Source organism: Pleurodeles waltl, chromosome 7 (assembly GCF_031143425.1).
Source record: "Pleurodeles waltl isolate 20211129_DDA chromosome 7, aPleWal1.hap1.20221129, whole genome shotgun sequence".
Classification (NCBI taxonomy): Eukaryota; Metazoa; Chordata; class Amphibia; order Caudata; family Salamandridae; genus Pleurodeles; species Pleurodeles waltl.
Genome location: NC_090446.1, coordinates 660,671,645 through 660,692,139, shown reverse-complemented (window position 1 = coordinate 660,692,139; position 20,495 = coordinate 660,671,645). Strand labels below are relative to the sequence as shown.

The following is a 20,495-nucleotide window of genomic DNA, read 5'->3' as shown; positions in this document are numbered from 1 at the left end:
GACTGGCCTATTCCCAAATCAGTACGAGATGTACAATGTTTTCTGAGCTTCGCTAACTTCTATTGGCGCTTCATAGACCATTTTTCTCAAAAGGTAGCTCCTATCACCAGATTATTATGAAAAAATGTTCCCTTCCATTGGTCTACAGAAGCCAATGAAGCTTTCATCACACTCAAAAGAGCCTTTACTACTGCTCCTATCTTAGCCCACCGAAGAGTTACAGATCCGTTTATTGTAGAAGCAGATGCTTCTGATGTAGTAGTAGGAGCCATACTTTCAAAGCGTCATCCTCACAATGGACAATTACATCAGCCTATATGTCAAGGAAGTTGAATTCCGCCGAACAAAACTACACCATCGCCGAAAAAAATTATTAGCCATCCAACACGCTTTTAAGGAATGGAGACACGATTTATCAGGAACTCAACACAAGATCACAGTATATACCGATCATCGAAACTTGCAGTTCATGAGTTCAGCTAGAGTGTTAACTCCTCAACAACTGCGATGGATGTTGTTTTTTGCGGATTATGACTTTGTTGTCACTTTCAGGCCTGGTACGGAGAACAGAAAGGCAGATGCATTAACAAGACAAGATTCTTCTCTCGCACACGAGGAAACGAAACCACAACCCATTATAGATCCTGCAAAGGTTTTATGTTTAATAGACGCTGAAAACTTCCTAGATATCATTCGTTCTCATTTCCACATTACGGAATGGCAAAAATGGTTAAAACCAAGCATACTATCCAACAAGGCTTACCTTTGTATGAATCTCAAGTTTTCTTACCAACTGTAGATTTAAGACGAACAGCTTTCCATTGGTTGCATACACACCCAGTAGCAGGACACCCAGGTCCTCAAAAGACTATAGATCTTATGAAAATATATTTTTGGTGGCCCTCCTTTTCTAAAGATGTTAAATCTTTCGCACAAGCATGCAAGGTCTGTGCTTGTTGTAAAAACACACACGGCAAACCAAAAGGACTACTAATTCCCTTACCAACACCAAACTACCCTTGGGAACATATAAGTATGGATTTCATTACTGGACTCCCAGAAGTTGACCATTTGAATACCATTCTAGTAGTCATAGATAGCCTCACGAAATACACACACTTCATAGCCTGTAAAGGATTACCAACGTCCAGTGGATTAGCCACTCTTATCCTTCAAAATATCGTCCGTCTTCATGGAATTCCCAAAAACATTCTATCAGACAGAGGAAAACAATTTTCTGCCCGTTTTTGGCAAACATGGTGCCAAGCACTACAGATAAATTCTGCCTTATCCACCAGTTACCATCCAGAAACTGATGGTCAAACGGAGAGACTCAATCAGTCATTAAAACAGTATCTCCGATGTTACGCTCCCGATACTCCAACCACATGGCCTAATCTCCTTTGGCTCGCTGAACTGGCATTCAATAATTCATACCACTCATCCATTAAAGAAACCCCTTTCTATGGATTATATGGCCGACACCCAGAAATGCTGCCAGTTACCCTACCTATCACAACTCAAAAGTTACCAGCGGTCCAAGATGCTATATCCGACATGCAAAAAATTCACACACGATTACAAGCTAATTTAAAAAAGGCGAAAACAGATTATAAATTACAATATGATAAAAAACATCAAACCTGTCCGATCTATAAAGAAAAAGACAAGGTCTGGCTTTCTACCAAGAATTTGAAGTTTAAAGATCACAACACGTTTAATCCTAAATTCATTGGACCATACGAAATCCTTCAACAAATTAATCCAGTGACATACAAATTGAAGTTACCCTCCTCTTTGAAAATACACACAGTATTTCACACTTCATTGCTAAAACCCGCTACCTCTTCTAGTACATCTCGGCCGCCCCCGTTATTGGTACAAGGACAATGGGAATATGAGGTGCGGGCTATCTTAGATTCACGACTTTGGGGCTCTTCATTGTGGTACTTGGTGGCATGGAAGGGACATGGACCCGAAGAGAATTCCTGGGAGCCTGCTGCACACGTACACGCACCCCGTTTGATATGGCAGTTCCATCTTCTTAACCTCTCTAAACCTAGCATTCGACCGCGCTCGGGGAGGGGGTGTACTGTCAGAATTTGGAGGAAACCCCGTCTCGTTAGGCCTTGGCGCTGTCTCAATCCACTTTCCGCTAGTCCTCTTTGCGGCAAGATTAATCTACCTGGAGGCAGCGCCCGATGGTGGCTTCATTGCCCTCATCCAACACACACTGTATCATTGGGACTTCATGTCCCAGCAACCTTCAGTGGCAGCCATCTTTAGGGTGTGGCCTCTCTATAAAAGCCAGCCACACCCAAGTTCCAGTGCTCATTATTTTGAATTCAGCCTTCGAGCGGTTTCTCCCTGGAGCCTCCCAACCCTTGAGATTTGGAGACAAACGAGTGGTCGAACTTGCTCCTGGTAAGCTCGTTCCGACGGGGCTTTCCCCCGCCGGTGTTTATTTTGGCCTCAACTTTGCTACAGTGTTTCTTATTTAGATACAGTGGGAATCGAGCGTTCGCTCGTTTCTGAGTTCCGATGGGGTTTTCCCTGCCGATGCTTATTTGAATAAAACTGTTACTTTGTTTCTTTGTGCAGACTAGCTGGAGTCGAGCGTCTGTTTGTGTATTTAACAAACAGTAGCGCGTTCTGAAGAATTCTTTTTGATACTTTGTAATGTTTTGACAATTTTGCTGAGAAAGTTATAAACAGAGCATCGATGTTTTGACGATAGAAGTACAGTATACGACATTTAGGCCCTCATTCCAACCCTGGCGGTCATAGACCGCCAGGGTGGCTGTCCACGGAAGCACCGCCAACAGGCTGGCGGTGCTTCATGCGGTCGCCCAGCCGGGTCCGGCGGTTTTTCCGCCGGATTAGCCCCGGCTGGGAGAATCCTCCATGGCGGCGCTGCAAGAAGCGCCGCCATGGGGATTCCGACCCCCTTCCCGCCAGCCTGGTTCTGGCCTAACAGGGCCCCAGTATGATTTTCACTGTCTGCATTGCAGACAGTGAAAATCGCGACGGGTGCAACCTCACCCGTCGCACCCCTGCAACACCGCCGGCTCCATTCGGAGCCGGCTTCTGTGTTGCAGGGCCTTTCCCGCTGGGCCGGCAGGTGCTCTCTTGGCGGGTGCCCGCCGGCCCAGCGGGAATGTCTGAACGGCCCCCGCGGTCTTTTGACGGCGTAAGTTTGGCGGACGCCGACTGCCGCCCGCCAAACTTAGAATGACCCCCTATATGTTTTTTGGTGAACATTTGAATTATGAAAGCGAGTTCTCATTGAGTCATATTTTGAGCTCCTGGCATATGCTCATTTTTGGTGAACATTTGAATTATGAAAGCGACTTCTCATTGAGTCATATCTTGAGCTCCTGGCATTTGCTCGTTTTTGGTGAACATTTAAATTATGAAAGTTAATTCTCATTGAGTCATAGTTTGAGCTCCTGGCATATGCTCTCTGATAGCGTTTTGGTTTTGGTCTGGAATGCCATTCTTGTGGATTCTGCGCCACCTTTGAGAATGTTCATTAGGAGGAAAGAATGCAATATACAGTAGCATGACATGTTTGATTAATGATTAATGCTCTTGGTGCTTTTTCCTGTCTGTAACCTTTTTCCCTTTCAGATTTCCCTATCTCCAACTATCAGTGTTATTTAAATCACTGAGTTGGTGCTGCCTGGAGGTGGGACTCTAATCAGCAACGCACAGATCCCGAGGAATTGGGCCTTGACACTGACGGAGACAAGAGGGCTCCTATACCTAAGCATTTGGTGCCCAATTTTGTGGTGCGAGGTGACATTGATGAGTGGTGTTCTGCTTATGAAGTTGCACAGAGGGTTCATAAGAATCCAGAGGAGCACTGGGAGGAAGGTCTGTGGAAAAACTTGCCAGCACACTACTCACATTAGAGATTGGGGACTAAACCAAGTACACTCCCATAAAACCTATCTTACTTGCCAAATTTGGATTGACCCCTGAAATATCTCACCAAGGGCCGTGGCCAAGATGGGGGCCACTAAGACATGCATTTTGTCTCTATCTGCCTCTTCCACCTTAGGACTCTGGTTGATTTCTCCTCCAGTGGAATAGAAGGCCCCACCCATCCCTCCCATTAGTCAAGGCCTGCACATATAGTGATACCTGGAGTAACAGGCCAGTATGGCCTGCAGCGACTGGATCAGCTCTGCAGTGGCACAGCCTGACCAGCACCAAGATGGTGTATGGTGCGGGTCCGTGAAGGGGACCTGGGCCGCAACATCGCACGCTACCCAGGAGATACCGGCGGCAGCCCATGTCTGGCGATCGACTGAGAGAGGACTCAGCCGGCCCTGCCTAACATCACTGGTGGTCAGTGGCCCACCTTCCTCAGCCAGAAACGGCATCGACCAAGCAGCAGGCAGGCAGGGCCTGATGGATCGGACGGGCCTAGCAGCACCCGTGGAGTGGCCATCGGCCTCTAGAGGTAGGACACTACAATGGCAACCTGCTGCCTCCCACAGCTAAGAACCACTGAAATCCACACACACTGTCTGCCAGCGTCAGCAACAGGGCCTGGAGGGTGCAATACTGGCCTCGCACCAGTGGAGTTTCATCCCAGCAGCCCACAACGCGCAACTGGTGTGCCCATTCTGGAGCCCAGCAGCCTCCCTCCTGCCTCATACTGTACATTTCATGAGCAAGTCCCTTTTCCCTCTGCTATGCTGGCTTGAAGGCGCCAGCTGATTGCGATGACTACCCCCTCCAGGTGACACATCAGGACCATCAGAGAGGCCTCTGAGTGTCCCTCAGATGGTTAGAGGTGGGTGATTGCTGCAATACACTAAACGCATTCCTGCACCATCGCTATTGCCTCTCCTGGGCCCGGCTGGTCCTCTCACACCCACCATGTACACACCTGGTGCAGTGGCTCAGCAGCAAGCATCTCTGGGGGGAGCCAGAATACATCGCCACCACAGGGTGGTGGCCTCCTGAAGCAGCATGGAGGATCTGTTTGGTGCCAGGAGGGCTCTGAGAGCTGACAGAGGAGCCCAGCCCACCACTTAGATACTGCATGGGTGTGAAGTGGATGAGAGGAGAAAAGGAACCAGGGGCCACAGGGAACTACAGGAGAGCCGCCCAGCACAGTAGGCGAGGGAGTCTAGAAGGGTGGCCAGTGAGCTACTATGGGGCTCCAGGGAGGGAGCAGTTGAGGATACTGTGGACATCCAGAACCTGACCGCCTTGATGGCTTTGTTTCGAATCAGAGCCCCTGTGGCACTCCCTTCAAAACAGCAACCTACCATATCCCTAAGGATCTTGATCTGCTTACATGTGGCAGTGTCTCCCACCATTGTAACTGAACATGGCAAGAGCATGTTGTGAAGGATGAAGGATGAAACCCTCAAGGAGGTGGTCTTAAAATCAGTGGGGGACTGGCAGGTGACGACCCCCTCCTGCAAGCCAAGACACCCAGACGGAGAGTGAGGAGAATGAAGGCCCTGTCACTCGCTCTTTTCTGGAGGCTCTCTTCGCATCCCTCTGAGACGACCTCCAGGTCTAGAAGGATCTCCCCCAAGACCTTAAGTCAGTACGCAGAGACCTGTCGGAGATTGGGGACACAGCTTCCACTCTGGAGGACCATGAACAGTCGTGATAAGGAAATTGAACAACTCCAAGAAGAATTAAATCACCTTAGGGACCAGCAGATTGATCTACAGGCACACATGGAAGATCTAGAAGACAGGTAGAGACACAACAATATATGGCCCTCATTCTGACCCTGGCGGTCGGCGGAGAGACGGCGGTCGGACCGCGAACAGACCGGCGGTATTAAAAATGGCATTCTGACCGCGGCGGTCCCCGCCGCGACCGACCGCTACTTCTCCACTCCGACCGCCACGGCGGTCATGACCGCGGGGCTGGAGTTTGCGCACTCCGGCCCGGCGGTCGTCCCAAGACCGCCAAGGGTATTATGACCCTGCCTACCGCCGCGGTTTCTTGCGGGCGGGAACCGCCGTGCGAACCATGGCGGTAAGCACTATCGGGGCCAGGGAATTCCTTCCCTGGCACTGATAGGGGTCTCCCCCACCCCCCACTACCCACCCGAGTCCTCCCCCCACACCCTCCACCCCCCTGCCACCTCCCAGAGGTGGTACGAACCCCCTCCCCACCCCCACCCCGACATGCACATACATGTACCCCGACATGCACACACCCCCAACATGCACATATACACACCCCCTACACACACATACACAACGGGGACACATACCCGCACACATACATGCCGACATGCGCACCTGCCGAACAGCACACATTACCCATAGACACAGCAGCACCCCCCGCCCGCATACACGCACTCACACACCCCCTCTACACACTCACACGCACACCCCCATGCACGCCCACATCACACAACACCCCCCCACCCCCTCCCCTCACGGACGATCAACTTACCTTGTGCGTTGGTCCTCCGGGAGGCGACGGGAGCCATAGGGACGTGACCGCCAACAGAAGACCGCCAACAGAAGACCGCCACACAGAAATGTGGGTCGTAATTCTGTGGGCGGTGTTCTGCTGGCGTGGCGGTGGAGGTTGACCAGTCTCCACTTTCCCGCCGACCGCCAGTGTGGCTGCTGGCGGTTTTCCGGCGGAACGCTCCCAGCGGTCAGAATGCGCACAGCGGCACACCGCCGCGGTCGGCGGTCTTCACCGCGGCGGTAACTCAGCGGTCTTGCGAAAAGACCGCCAAGGTCAGAATGAGGGCCTATGTATTCATGGACCCTATCTTGCTTTCACTAATGACCGAGCTGACAAAAATCTCTGGAATGCACTTCTCAGTTCAAAGAAGACATTTATTATTATTTCACCACGAGGTTACTTAAAAGGAGATTAGAATGTTGAAAACACACGTTTAAAAATAGTCACAGCAATGAAAGGAAAACATACCAAAATGATTCTCCACTGCAATGTACACAGCAAATATATGTAGTTATATTAAATTATGCAAAGCAAATAATGAAGTAAAAATTCATCACCGTAGGGCCTTCAAAGCTCTTCATCTTTCTCATGCCAGCAAGATGATGACCCCGTTCAACTGCGAGAAAGAGATTACCACCCTCACGGGACAGATATCAGGCATCCGAAATCAAGAATCCTGATTGAGGCCACTCTCGCTCTCGCACTGGGTCTTTTTCTATCTTAAAAAAAACAGAAGGAGCTTTCTGGAAAAAAACCTCACTTACCAATTCAAACATGCTGGCTAGTTTAGGTCTGCTTTGAAAATAACTAGATGGGATTTGGCCACAAATGGACACGGATCCTAACGCTCCAACCACTCCCAAGAACCGGAGGGCTGTGAAGAGCTCCAGATGGCAGAATAGCACGACCGCATCCGAGGACCTGCAACCTGACCCAGAAATTGGTGCAAGAGCGTGGGGCAGTCCTAGAGACATTTTCAGGTGATTCCAATAAACATGAGTCACCCAAAAGTGGATATGGGCCCTACAACTGGTTTGGCGGGGGAGGTTCTGTTGGGGGTGGGGCAGACCCAGCATGGATAGGAGAATGAGTCTGATCATGGAAGCCTAAACTCAAGGAACCACTGGGATGCCAATGGCCACAAATGGAACTCTTGACCTACCAAGGACATTACTTTTATTATTGTTCAGTTGGGTGTTTTGAGGGGGGTACTCACATTTTTTAGGGGTGCATCAAACTAGCAGTGACCCACCACCAACCTAGAGCAGAAATTCCTCATGGGGAAACAGAGAAGTCAAGCTACATTCCCACACTGCACAATAAACTATGAATCCTCACACTTAATGGGAAAGGGTTAAACAACCCGGTTAAAAGGAGGGCCATCCTCTCATAGTCAGGAGCAGATATCTGCCTCCTTCAGGAGACACAGTTAATATTGAGTGACTGGCACTGACTTAAGTCCTATACCTTCCCACAGCAATTATTTTTCTCTGCAGCAACAAAGACAGCAGGGGTAGCCATTCTGATCTCTAGTTCCTTCCGCTGGAAAGTGGGCATTAAACACACTGAAATTAGGGGCCGACTGCCAACATACAACATTTGGGTCGTGGACTATTCTTTTGTTCCAAGCTCCATGTATGACTCCAACGAGGCCAGGAAAGCTCCCTTTGCAGGTCAGTAGCAGAGGTCATGGCCTCTTGTGTCAAGCTGGTGTTGCTAGGGGGAGATCTCACTCTTGCATTTCGCAATGACCTAGACTGCTCTGCAGTTCAACTCGAGAGGCAAGGGAGGTGTCCCAAGATGGTTTCCGATGGCTCCAAGAGATGGGTCTGTCGGATTTATAGAGAAAGTGCCACCCCTAATCCTGAGAAAATACCTTCTACTCCAATGCCCACAAGACATACACCCATCTAGACCACTTCCTGGGGATGAAAGAATTGCAGGACCTGGTCACCTCGATGGATTGAATCACAATTGCTTTCTGATCATGCAGCAGTGACCCTAGATCCTACACTCCCCCCGACAAGATGCTCATACCATCCTTGGTGCCTACATGAAACCCTACTTCTCAGGCTGAAATTGGTCAAGCAGATCACCTCAGCCAATAATATTTATGTGGCGGTCAACGATACACCGGACACTTCCATTATGGTTTTATGGGAGACCCCAATGGCAGTGGTCAGAGGGGAGCTCATCGCGATATAGGCAGTGAACAACAAATCGCAATGTGACAAACGGGAACAACTACAGCAGAAAGTGAGGGAACTGGAGACGACAGCAAGAGTTGGCTAGGAAACATCTTGCAGGCCGGGATCTTGATAAAGCTGACTATTCCCTTATACTCCTTAAACATTCCTTTTAGGTTGAAGGAAATAGATGCAGGCGGGTCCTAGCCAACAGGCTGCAGGCTCAGCGACAAGCTACCAGTGTGTAATCCTTGGTGGTGAGAGATGGTACGGATATTGCGGAGTACGGCCCCATAGTCTCCCAATTCTTTTATAAATATCTATACTCAGCCCAAATTCTACTCCCTGATAGCCCAGATTCATATCCAAAGGGCTTGCGCACATCACATCTTACTGAAGACCAAGCGAACGGGCTTGATCACACAATCTAATCGAGGAGGTCATGTTGGCTATAGCACAACAATAGCCCCTCAAATCTCCGGGACCAGATGGGCTGACGGCAATATTCCATAAGACCTTTTGTATCATACTAGCCCAATTTTGACCTGGCTAAGTAACTCGATTAATGGCCTCTCCTCAATCTCGCCATCGAATATAGAAGCATCTATAATTCTATGTCAGGACCGGAGGCTCCGATTATGCTATCTCTTTCTTTACTGTCTTAAAATAGCAGCCAATCAAATACAAATAAACAGAAAAACCATACATCCCATGATGCCTCCCATATTGTCACATGGCCCAATCACCAAGCATGACCTCTGTCCATAAGACTCTTGACCCTCAACGTCACTTACTCTTTCGTTGCTGCTTTGCAGCAGATAAGTAACCCATATTTTCTTTTCTTGATCTTGTGTGATATTATATTGTATTTAACTGTTAGTAGTGTTATTTTTAAGCGTCGCGATTTAGCGCGTTTTATTGAGTTTGAAGCGTGTCTCGCGCTGAATGTTTACCGGACCTTTTTGTCCGATTTTATGCCCGTTTTTGTGGAGTGGGAGCCGGAGCGGAGCTGCGTGTGCACCACGCAGTCTATTTTCCTTTTCTAATAATCGCGCACGCGCGCGCACATCTTGTAACGAGCCGATCCTCAACTTTCTCTTTTGAGTGATCGGCTCGTTCGAGCTGCGGCGCACTTGTGCTTGATCCCTTTCACCGTTTGTGCTCCTGGATGCCCCACTATATCCAAAATAGTGAGGGCTGTAAAATAAATACAAGGCTTCTGCCTAGAGTGCTTTCAGGCAGCTCCCACCACACTTTAGTTGGGCTTTAGTGTTTGCCTGATTAGAGGTTTTTGCACTCCCCCCTGACTTTAAAAAAATAAAAAGATATTAAAAAATACTTACAAATACTCTGTGTATCTAGATTATCCAATACATTTTTTCTACTTATACTATCCAGTGACAAATTATATCATGGCCCAGTGGGATGACCAAGAGGCAGAATATTACACAGAAGAGCTGGGTAATCAGCTGGAGGTTAACTTAGTGGAAGCCCTTGATACTAGGGTCCAGCAATCAGTGAATGATGCCCTAGTGAGAGCCTTGGGACCTTTTTCAGGTCAACTTTTTGATTACGCATGCTCCCAGGGTTGGTGCAAGGACAACAACCTCAACCGGAAGGAAAAAAGGCAAAAGCTAAGGCAAAGAATTTTGAGGAGACTCATGCTGATGTTAGTGGAATTCACGCCGATGCCTTCGAGAAACTTCGCAAGAAGCGTAGTGGGGAGCATAATTATAGTTCTAAAAAGGATGTCTCCTTTTCCCCTTCTTCCTCTGATAAAGATTCATCCTCCGAGGATTCGGATGACTCAGATACAGCGATTCCTAGTAAGAAATCAAAAAAGGCGGTTCCTCCTTGTCAGATTTTGGACTTTGACCCCAGAGAAATTATGCACCCAAGAGCTTCCAATTGGGTTCCTCCTCCTGAAGTGGCCCAATATGTTCAGTCTAACCTTAGGAAAAGCTTCGATAAAGAGGTACGATCTCGATTGAGAGCGGAGTGCCCCAGACCAGATATTGATGGTAAAGTTTCTGATACCCCAGATATAGACCCCACTATGGTTAAGTTTATGAGAAAGTTTGCGAAGGACCCTAAAAAAGGTTTGGATAGATCATGGCGTAATTGCCAGGACAAACTTTTGGACCTGTCCGGCCCTCTGACTAAAATTCTCGAGATGGCTTACCTGGCTAAAGAGTCAGGTTCTCCTGTAGACACAGATGTCCTTATTGGTTGGGTTCAACGAGCCATTTGTCAACTAGGAAAAACTAATTGCGCTATTTCTTCCGAGCTTTGAAAATCTGTTCTGATGCGCATCGATCCTAAACTGTCAGATTTAGCAACTTCGGAAGCAGGTCCTTCTGCCGAGGGACTTCTTTTTGGGTCCTCCTTTATTAAGGATCTGGCCAAGTTCTGTTCCACCTTTTCATCATTAGACAAAGCCCAGATGTCTCTCAAAAAAGTTTTGAGACAAGGCCTTTTTCTCAGGGCCGGTCGTTACGGAGGACACATGTCCGGCCGAGGAACATTCAATAGTCCCCAGAACTATTACCCCAGAGGCAGGGGAGGTTGGTATGGTGAACAAGATTCCACCTTCTATCCCACTCGTCCCAGAGGAGGACGTCCTCGCTTTCGCAGATGTTCTCGCAGAGGACAACAAGGAGCTATTCAAGACACAAGTTTTGCAGGTGAGCATTATTCACTTTTCTCAGGTCACACTTGGGGGCAGAGTGGCTTTGTTTCTAGGAAATTGGAGAAGGATCACCGGAGATCCTTGGATCCTTCAAACAGTCATGGGTTTTCACCTAGAATTTATAAGTACTCCCATACAGCACAAACCGCCGCTCCAGATGTGTTTTTCCCTAGAAAATCAAGTTTTTATAGACAAAGAGGTGCAGGCTTTATTAGACAAAGGTGCCGTACAGTTTTCCTCCCCTCACCCATATGCTTTTCTCAGTCCTATTTTTGTGGTAGACAAAAAAGGAGGAGGACACCGCCTTGTCTTGAACTTAAAGGATTTCAATCATTGGATTCTGTACAGGATTTCAAGATGGAGGGCATCCACATGGTGAGAGATATTCTATTAGAAGGAGATTGGATGGTCCGCCTGGACCTAAAAGATGCTTATCTGTTGATTCCAATTTTTCCTTCTCACAGGTGATTTCTTCAATTTCAGTGGAAAGGCCAGTGTCTGGAGTTTCTTGCTCTCCCTTTCGGTCTGTCATCAGCCCCTGGTGCTTCACGAAGTTACTGAGGCCTGTGATGGAATGGCTAAGAGCCAAGGGAGTCCGACTGATAATATATCTGGACGATATTCTACTGATGGCTCAGTCCCCCCAAGTCCTCCTGTCTCATTTGAACTGGACCATCAGTCTTCTGCAAGATTTAGGTTTCCTTATCAATGTGCAGAAGTCATTATTGAAACCGACTCAGGAGATAGACTTCCTGGGTTTTCAGATAGACTCAGTCCTATGTCAGCTTATTCTTCCCTCTCAAAGAATTTGCAATATCAAGAGGGAATTGAGGTTGGTTTTGATCAGCCCAACCGTTTCTCTGAGGAACACAGCCAGGGTAGTGGGATTGTTAGCCTCGTCTATTCAGGCGATCTTCCCAGCCCCGTTACATTACCGAGCTTCACAGAGACTCAAAATCAGACATCTTCAACAGGGTCTGAGTTATTCGGAACAGATTCCATTGACCATCGAAGTAAGATCAGAAATTTAATGGTGGCTTCATCATATGGAAGCCTGGAACGGCAGAGCGATTTTCGGGTCTCACCCAGAGGTGGTGATTGAATCCGATGCCAGTCGCTGGGGGTGGGGAGCCCGTTGCAACTCCCTAGTGACAGGAGGCAGATGGTCGGAATGGGAACAAACCTTGCATATCAATTGCCTGGAACTTCTTGCGGGTTCCTTTGCCATAAAGAGTCTTTCCCCTCAGAAGACAGATTGTTGCATTCTATTAGGAATGGACAATGTCTCAGCAGTGAGGTATGTCAACAAACTGGGGGGCCGAAATCCCGAATTTTGGCAGAGATTGCCAAGGCTTTTTGGCATTATTGTCTGACACAGCGCCTAGTGGTTATAGCGGAATATCTACCAGGAGACCAGAACATTATAGCGGACTGGAATTCCAGATACCTGACAGATTCCAGCGACTGGAAACTGGATCCAATGATTTTCTCTCAGATAATCCAGGTATGGAGCAGTTGCGATGTAGACCTGTTTGCCTCTCGCCTCAACTTTCAGATTCCAAAATTTTACAGTTGGCGCCCAGATCCTGGTGCATTGAAGATAGATGCATTTCTCCAGGACTGGTCTAAGTTTCGGGGTTATGCCTTTCCACCATTTCTGATGATTGCCAGGGTGTTGTCTCAGGTTCGGAGACAGAAGACAGAGATTGTTCTGGTGACCCCCTTCTGGAGAGCACAACCTTGGGTCCCTATAGCTCTGCATTTAGTTTGTGCCTCTCCTCTTCTCATCCCTCCTCGTCGGAATCTTCTTCTGAATCCGGAGGGCCTTCAACATCCAATGATCCTGTCAGGGAAGTTGACTCTGTTAGCTTGGTTGATTTCAAGATGGAGTACCCCAGGTATTTCGCAACAAGCTGCGGATTACATTAAACAGTCCTGGGCCGGTAGTACCCATAAAAGATATGAATCAGCCTGGCGCAGATGGGATAGTTGGTGTGATGGAAGAGGTGCCAATCCGGTGGAAGCACATATTGAGTTGATCATTAACTTCCTAGCGGAATGAGCAAGTTCAGGTTTAGCATATCGGACAATCAATAATTTTAGGTCAGCCATTTCAGCGGGGCATATACATTTTGAAGGTAAACCTGTAGGAGAACATCCTTAATTTGTAAGTTTCTGAGGGGTATATGTCTCTCTAAACCTCCTCAAGCAAAATATTGAGTGTTATGGGATGTAAATGTTATTTTAAAAATCTTAGATTCTTGGCCTGCCAATAGGTATTTGTCTCGCAAACAGCTTTCGGCTAAATTGACCATGCTTTTATGTCTCATCTCTTGTAAGAGAGTGTCAGATGTCAGAGCGCTAGACTTAGCTGGTAGAGTATATTCCCCAGATGGAGTTACCTTTACGGTGACACGAAAGACTAAAACAAATTACAGGTCAGTATCATATCCAGTGTATCCTGTCAATTCTAAGTTATGTGTAGTTCAATGTTTAAAGGAGTATGAAGCTGTTACAGAAGAGTTTAGACATGATGTTAAAGGTCAATTGTTAATTTCTTTACAAAAGCCTTTTAAACCAGTTACTTCAGCTACTATAGCTAGATGGATGTGATGGTTAATGAATGAAGCGGGTATAGATACCAATCTTTTTGGAGCTCATTCTGCTAGAGGAGCTATGGTCCCTAAATCATATGCTCTGGGTTCCCACTTGGAAGACATTATGAAGGCTGCGGATTGGTCTTCAGAAAATACATTTAGTGAGTTTTATCACAAACCTGTGTTGGATGTAGCATCTGTAGTAATGGAGCAGCTTTAAACTAGCATAATCGGAGCCTCCGGTCCTGACATAGAATAAAAACAATTCTAGCTTACGCGTCAAGAATTTTCAATTCTATTAAGGACACGGAGGTGAGGGTTATCCCACCCTTAAGAACAATTGTTATTGAGTAAAAAATTAACTGTTGAACTTGATGAATTATTGTTATTTCTACCCTCCCAATTTTAATGTCATTTATATTGATATCAATTTTATTGAAATGTATTCAATTTCTTTTGGATATTACCTACCTGTTTTATTATTTATAGGTTCTGATCAGAAGAACTACTGAATTCTTACGACTTCATGAAAAGTTTCGTGCATAAGCTACTTCCTGGGACTGTTTTTCCCTTCGAGTTGGATTCTTCAAGTCTTGTTATCCGGTGGGAGTGGTTGTTCCTGACTCCTGAATTTCTAGTCTGATGTAAGAAGTTTAGTTTTCAATTTGAACTGTATCTGATTTGACCAAAGAAAGAGGAAGTGACGTTGAGGGTCAAGAGTCTTATGGACAGAGGTCATGCTTGGTGATTGGGCCATGTGACAATATGTGAGGCATCATGGGATGTACGGTTTTTCTGTTTATTTGTATTTGATTGGCTGCTATTTTAAGACAGTAAAGAAACAGATAGCATAATCCTTGCCTCCGTGTCCTTAATAGAATTGAAAATTCTTGACGAGTAAGCTAGAAAATTGTTTATTGTCATCCCCAAGTCTCGGAAAGACAAACACCTGTGTGGGTCCCACTGACCCATCTCCTTACTTGCCGTCAATGCTAAATTCTTCACAAGCATTTTACCGGCCCACCTGAACACATTTATGCCAGGCCTGATAGTCCCAGACAAGGCAGGATTTGTTCCACACCAGCAGTGCAATGACAATGCCTAGAGGATTCTCCAAATCGTTGACAAAATCAAACACTCCAAGCGGGACATACCGCTCCTAGCCATAGATGTTTGATCGCATCCACTGACCCTACCTGGCGGCGACACAAACCTACCTTGGCTTTGGATCATAGTTCCGTGCCTTGATTCTAAGTAATTATGGCCAACTGCGGGTGACTGTCACGGTGAACAGCAACACTTCTGTCCCCTTCCGAATTTACAGATGGACAAGACAAGGGTGCCTTTTGTCCCCCTTTTTATTTGCACTCTACATGGAGCCATTTGCGCAAAGAGTGCTGGATAACCCGAATAAAATAGGGATCCGTTTCAGCATGGAGGAACACACCATAAGCCTTTATGTGGATTATTTTATTGTGGTTCTAGACAACCGCCTTAACACTCTCCCAGCATTTTTAGAGGAAGTAGAACTATTCAGTGGTGCAGCTGGCTTCCAAGTAAACATTCACAATCTCAGGCCCTTAACCTCACAGTGCCTCCTGAAACTGAGGCACAACTGTCTCGCAGATTACCCATGCAATGGATGATGACATCTATTCTGCATCTAGGTGTACAGTTAGCTATGACAGTAGCAGACACTGCGACCCTCAACTACTGGTGGCCAAGGATCTTGCTCAATGGCGGCTGTATCGCCTCTCATGCCTTGGCCAAGTGGTAGTGATAAAGATGACTGCTCTCCCACAAATCCTTTTCCTATTTCAGACCCTCCTAATTGAACCCCCTGCTGGGCTGATCCACTCCTTGCAAACAGCACTGAATCACTTTGTTCGGGCAGGTGAGTGACCCTGCATGAGCCGGGACCAGAGTTACCAGCCCCCAGTTTTGGAAGGACTGGTGATCCTGAATCTCCTATATTATTTTCAGGTGGCCCAATTCTGCTACATGGTGGAGTGGTCGAGGGAGGAGCCAGAAAAACACTGGCTATTTATGGACCACACGATCGCTGGCATACATTTGTGGAAACTCACATTTCTAAAGAGGTCAAAATGTACATAGGGTCTTTATTCCTCCCCAGTCACTAGAATGGTGCTGAGGTTATGATACAGATTGGTAACACAAATGAGTCTGTCCACCTTACCCTCCCATCTCACTCCAATAGTAGACAGTACAGACTTCACGCTCTGCCTCGTCTAAACCTCATTCCATGTTTGGCAGAAAGTCGGCTGTTGGTCTATAGGCCATTTCTTTGACGAGGATGGTCACTTCTCCTTGATAACCTACAGAGGAAATATGCACTCCCAGAGATGGAACAACTGCATTACACGCATGCCAAATACTGGCTTTCACCCCCTACATACTAGCCCGAGTGCAGCAACTGATAACAGCATTTGAGAAGTAACTCAAATTTACAAAAACTACAGACAAATGCACAGTCATTGAACTTTATGGTATTCTGTTGCACAACTCCCTGTCCTCTAAAACCGGAGGGCAGAAATGCTGGGAGTTCAAATTAGGCAGGCAGCTAACCCCCAAGGAATGAGGTGAGGTGTACTACAGGGCTTGCCATATCACACGTAACACTGCAAGTATTAAAACATTTACCAAGATTATCACCTACTGGTATCTTACTGCCCCACACTTACAAAAGGGTAACCCCACATGCAGCACAAATTGTTTTCAGCACTGTGGGTTGCCAAGGACTCTCTTTCACATACTCTGGTGCGGCCTTAGGATAACGCAGTTCTGGGAGGTGGTTCCTACTGATATAAATGTACACTTTGACACACAATTGCCCCGATTCTCCGCCTATAAAATCCTAGGACTCCCCCAACCCCTTCACTCTTCCGCTCATGTCTTGCAAAGGCCGCTATACTGGCCTAGCCTTAAGAGAAGCTCACCAGACCATTCTTGCACACTGGGGTACTGCCACACTTCTGACGTACCTTGGTTGGCTCCACCATCCATGCCACATCCTGAGGATGGAAAAGCTCACCTTAGTATTGACCTCTCCAGGGGACTGCTTCAGAGAACTTCGCCGGCCCTACATCTTTCTTCTGTTCAAAGAATACCAGGGATTGACATGTCCCAAATAATTGTAATGGCTCGGATTAACTGGGCCCCTCCTACTTTGACTGCGGAAGTTGGCGAGATGGATTCCACACTTGCTGACTAACCACCCCCTTATAAGCTAGAAAATAGTGAGTACCCCGGGGGGATGGAGGCTTTTAGAATTTTGTTGCAATGTGTTTTCATGACTTTATTTAGAACTCGGAAACACTTGGGGGCATATTTATACTCTGTTTGCGCCGGAATTGCGTCGTTGTTTTTGACGCAATTCTGACGCAAAACTAACTCCATATTTATACTTTGGCGTTAGACCCGTCTAGCGCCAAAGATCTTGGAGTTTGCGTCATTTTTTAGCGTGGACACCTACCTTGCGTTAATGATATGCAAGGTAGGCGTTCCCGTCTAAAAAATGACTCCGAGGCATGTGCGCCGTATTTACACTCCCGGGCAAAAATGACGCCCGGGAGTGGGCGGGTCAAAAAAAATTACGTCCAGCCGTTTTAGCGTCATTTTTTAATGCCTGGTCAGGGCAGGCGTTAAGGGACCTGTGGGCTCGGAAGGAGCCCAGAGGTGCCCTCCCATGCCCCCAGGGACACCCCCTGCCACCCTTGCCCACCCCAGGAGGACACCCAAGGATGGAGGGACCCATCCCAGGGAACTTAAGGTAAGTATTTTTTTTTTAAAAAAAATTTGTGGCATAGGGGGGCCTGATTTGTGCCCCTCTACATGCCACTATGCCCAATGACCATGCCCAGGGGACATAAGTCCCCTGGGTATGGCCATTGGGCAAGGGGGCATGACTCCTGTCTTTGCTAAGACAGGAGTCATTTCAATGGGGGTTGGGAGTCAAAAAAAATGGCGCAAATCGGGTTGAGGCGAAAATTTTGCCTCAGCCTGACTTGCCCCATTTTTTGGCACCCAAGCTCCATTTTCCCCTACGCCGGCGCTGCCTGGTGTAAGTCTTTTTTTTTTTACGCACACCAGGCAGCTCCGCCGGCTAACGTCATTCCATAAATAAGGCGCCCGCATGGCGCTTTGGAATGGCGTTAGCCGGCGTTAAATTTTTAGACGCACAACTGCGTTGGTGCAGTTGTGCGCCAAAAAGTATAAATACGGCCCTTGGTTTGATGTTTTCATAGCCTTGTGACAATAAAAACGGAAGGCATTTTGTTCCACCCACCTTGATGACATTGCTGGCTATAGTTCCAGCTGGGAGGAACACCTCCACGACGTCTGTGAAGTGCATCAAGCACTGCAACAGGCAGGACTGACCATTAAGGCCAGTAAGTGCCAGATTGGCAGGGTTCTGTGATGTAGTAGGGACATCTGGTACATGGAGGGAATGGTGCAGCCTCTCCAGGCCAAGATCATGGCCTGGAAACTATCTTAAACCCAAACAGAAGTGAGAGTCTTCTTAGACCTCACAGGCTGCTACAGAGGATTAGATCAGGGTAATGGTACCATTGCCGCCCCCTTAACTGAGCTTACTTTGAAGAAGACGCCCAGAAAAAGCCTTTGACGCCCTCAAAGAAACAGTGTGCACAGCACCTGTACTCAAGGCAACAGACGTCTCCTAACAACTCATCGTGCAAACTGACACTTTAGAGCATGGCATAGGGGGCAGTCTTAGAACAGCTAAATGATGAGGGCCAAGACCAACCAGTAACCTTCAGTATCAGGAGGTTACTTCGACAGGAAGAGATGTGCAGTGTCATCGACAAAAAAGCTTTTGCTGTGGTCTGGGCACTGAAGAGGTTGAGACCAAACCGGTTTGCTTTGTGCACCTTTCCACAACTAACCAGTGATAAAGTGCTTGTGCTCTTCCCTTAAATCGTGGGAGCATTAGCCTAAACATAACTGCATATTCAACCTACTTATAAGTCCCTAGTAAAAACCACTACTTATGTCTGGGGCCAGTAGATTAAATGCTACTAGTGGACCTGCAGCACTAATTGTGACACCCACTCTAGTAGCCCGCTAACCATGGTGCAGTCCTGCTGTTGCAGAGCCTGTCACTTCGTCTTGGCATTTAAAACCCTTTGCAAAGCCTTTTATTACACATAAGTCACTCCTAAGGTAGGCCCTAGGTATGCCATAGGGCAGGGTGCTGTGTAACTAAAAGGTAGGGCATGTACTTTTATGTTTTGCCATGTCCTGGTAGTGAAAAACTCTCAAATTAACTTTTCACTACTGTGAGGCCAACGCCTTAACACTGGGAATTCGTTATTACACTTTTAAGCTGTAATTCCTGATTGAGAAGGAGTATATGTCATGTTTCATATCACTGTAATAGTAATGATAAATCCTGTTTACTGGTAAAGATTAATTTAACATTACTGTTTTAGAAATGCCACTTTAGAAAGGGGACATTTCTCTGCTCTTACAGATCTGTGTGTCTCCAGCCTGTCTCGAATACACATCTGGTATGGGTGACAGCTACACTTTGTGCATTACCTCTAGACAGCCACATACACAGGAAGGTTAGGTGTGTCTGAGCACTCATCTGCATTCTGATGTTTTTCATGGGCAGGAACGTAGAGGAGGGTTGACACTTACACCATAAAATGCAGTGTAGGCAGTGCCTACTCCCACAAAAAGGGCTGATTACCCCTTACTGATTGTCTGGGGCCAGGGCTGGGAGAAAAGGACCTCCTTACACTTCAAAGACCCTTCTTTCAAATCTCCCCCACTTCAAAGGCACAACTGAGTATAAGTACTGGATCAAATCAAATCAAATCATTAACATTTATAAAGCGCGCTACTCACCCGTGCGGGTCTCAAGGCGCTAGGGGGAAGGGGTTACTGCTGCTCAAAGAGCCAGGTCTCGAGGAGTCTCCGGAATACGGAGTGGTCCTGGGTGGTCCTGAGGATGGTGAGGAGGGTGTTCCAAGTCTTGGCCGCCAGGTAGGAGAAGGACCTCCCACCCGCTGTGGAGCGGCGGATGCGAGGGACGGCGGCGAGAGCGAGGCTGGTGGAGAGGAGAAGACGGGTGGGGGCGTAGAAGCTGAGGCGGCGGTTGAGGTGTTCTGGTCCCTTGTTGTGGAGGGCTTTGTGTGCATGGGTGAGGAGTCGGAAGGTGATCCTTTTGCTGACGGGAAGCCAATGCATGTGTCTCAGGTGGGCGGAGATGTGGCTGTTGTGGGGTATGTCGAGGATGAGGCGGGCGGAGGCGTTTTGAATTCATTGCAGACGTTTCTGGAGTTTTGCGGTGGTCCCAGCATAAAGGGTGTTTCCGTAGTCCAGGCGGCTAGTGACGAGGGCGTGGGTCACGGTCTTTCTGGTGTCGGCGGGGATCCAGCGGAAGATCTTCCGGAGCATGCGGAGGGTGAGGAAGCAGGAGGAGGACACGGCGTTGACTTGTTTGGTCATGGTGAGAAGTGGGTCCAAGATGAAGCCGAGGTTGCGAGCGTGGTCTGAGGGGGTCGGTGCGGT

The 20,495-nt window shown here is 47.6% G+C and overlaps 1 long non-coding RNA gene across 1 annotated transcript in view; it reads left to right on the top strand.

Moving 5' to 3' along the window:
- Positions 1-14,791, top strand: part of LOC138247298 (uncharacterized) — a 46,218-nt gene extending 31,427 nt beyond the window's left edge. The window contains exon 2 of the long non-coding RNA XR_011194420.1: positions 14,427-14,791. This is a non-coding gene — a long non-coding RNA (uncharacterized lncRNA). The remainder of the gene's footprint in view (positions 1-14,426) is intronic.
- Positions 14,792-20,495: the final 5,704 nt, after the last annotated feature.